The sequence below is a fragment of the Scyliorhinus canicula genome, chromosome 16 (assembly GCF_902713615.1).
Source record: "Scyliorhinus canicula chromosome 16, sScyCan1.1, whole genome shotgun sequence".
Taxonomy (NCBI): Eukaryota; Metazoa; Chordata; class Chondrichthyes; order Carcharhiniformes; family Scyliorhinidae; genus Scyliorhinus; species Scyliorhinus canicula.
Window position 1 is genome coordinate 51,337,604 of NC_052161.1, and position 2,208 is coordinate 51,339,811.

The window sequence follows — 2,208 nt, forward strand, 5'->3', positions numbered from 1 at the left end:
TTTTGAATGCAGCCCTGAACACCTTATTTAGAGTCCCGCCTCTCTTTTTCCTCCCGTAGATTTTGATGGGATGATTTTTATTTTTTTGTTTAAATGCAACTGTGAACTTCCATGTGCTTCTTTGAACTTGAGCAGTTGAAACCATTGCTCAGCTTTAATATCAGTCATTTGCCAGTTTTAAATATAGCACTATTAAATGTTAGATACACAAAAGGATTTCAAACCTAACATGATCGTGGCTGCATAAATGCAATGCAATATTTGTCCCTTGAAATAGTTTACCTCTTTGGGCTTACGATTCCTTGATGTAAAGTGGCAGTAAAGTGACACTGAGGTGTGCTGCACATGTATTGACATTTTTGGCACATCTCCAGGAAAATATCACGTTATTTTGTTTTACGTATATAGCCTCAAGTTGGTTTAATCAATGCTGCACTGGGTAGAGGAGTAAATGTTTTCAGTGTAACTTTGTTATGCCTTTCGATTCTGCTATTTGTACGAAAAACTACTTGGAAACAAGAGAAAACACGTAAGCGCCGAATCTGAATATTGATAACTTTATTCGGGGAATCATTGGAAATATAACGAGAAAGGAAGGATTCGGCAGTTCGAGTTTTCTGTGAAAGTAATATTTTGGAAAAAAAACAGCATATACATATCTTGGCAGCCACGCGAGCAAAGTGATCAAAGGCGGCATGAAGTGACCTCTGGCAGCTTTCTGCTTCTTCATGGTCTGTGGCGATGAGAAGACGAAGCCCCCATCGCCCCATTTTCCCATGCCCTATGCCTCTTTAGACCAAATTCTCAAAGAGGTATGTGCATAGGAAAAAGGAACAACGAGTACAGGCGAAGTTCTGGGAAGTCCTGTGCCAATCCTGTAAATAAAGCCAATTATAAACGTGTTAAAATGGGATCAGCCGAATTATTCAACTGTAAAGTCTGCCTGCATAGATAGCACCAATCTTACCAGAGTTATGACATTGACAAAAAAATTGAATCGATCTGCACAAGTAATTACATGGCGGCTATTTCAAGTTATATTTAGTCTCGGTAGCAAAGCGAAGCTTTTCACAAACAGAAATTGTAAATATGTATAAAAATTAAGCTATAAGATCGAACCTATCTGTGTCACAATATAAAACTCATTTGAGACAGATATGCTCTTTCTAAAAAATATATTCTTTTTCAAAAAAAGTTTTGTTGAAATACCTTAACCCTTAAGAAAAAGTACATTCCGTCCAATATTCTGTTGAATATCATCGCTCTAAGTAATAGTACCGTCCCGCTGTGAAATAAAGTTTCACATTACCATATCTGGCCTTATGTCCAGTCAACAAATGTAATTGATTAAATGAAATACATTAACATTAGCTGTCTAATTTTACATCGACATTATTCGATGTTCGGAACTAGGTCCAACTAATTTTCACTGCAAAAGTACTACTCACCCCTCTTGCAGACAGAATACCGAGAAGCTGTCTCTCATCCACATTTATCCAATTTCAAAGACCTTGAGGGCTTATTTAACAACACACTGTAACTGTTTTCGAAATATAAAAAAAAAATCAGCAGCAGACTCCGGCCAAGGTCTCTGCTGCACCTGCAAGAATTTTTTTTATAGCACAAAGCTCCCGTTCAAACGGAATAGCACGTATCTATTAACTGGTCATGGAAGGGGTGTGATATGTATAATTACAAACGAATTGGAGGGGGGAAAAAGGTACATTGTTAACAAGATGTGTCCCACATTCGAAGAGATTGCTCTTATTATCATCTGTTGATACATCTTATGCGTCAATGCATCCAAGATGATGATATAATGGAGAACTCGTAGTTCCAAGGAGTTTACAGTAAGTTTCCGTCTTATCTCACTGCCTCCCTTCCAACAGATAGGACAGGGCGCAAGCATCAAGGACAGTACAAGGATTTTTTGCTGTACAAGCAAATCTTCTGGGTGTCAAGGACGAGAAAACTGGATTACGTGTTTCAGAAATTATACCCACAGAAATTAATCATTTAAATATATTAATATAGCGTTAACAATATTAATATTTGCAAAGTGCACCTCGTTGCAATTAGTCTATTATATATAATATATTATAAATAATACATATATATATGCATTATATATATAAAACTGTAAAGCAGTTCTGAATTTTTTCCCCTTGCAGATTGTTGCACTGACTAAACTGTTACTGCTCCTGGAAT

The 2,208-nt window shown here is 36.7% G+C and overlaps 1 long non-coding RNA gene across 1 annotated transcript; it reads right to left on the minus strand.

Moving 5' to 3' along the window:
* Window positions 1-541: 541 nt before the first annotated feature.
* Window positions 542-1,581, minus strand: LOC119950758. The gene is made up of 2 exons (XR_005457405.1): window positions 1,449-1,581; window positions 542-875 (listed from the first exon to the last, which is right to left on the minus strand). It is a non-coding gene; the product is annotated as an uncharacterized LOC119950758 (long non-coding RNA).
* Window positions 1,582-2,208: the final 627 nt, after the last annotated feature.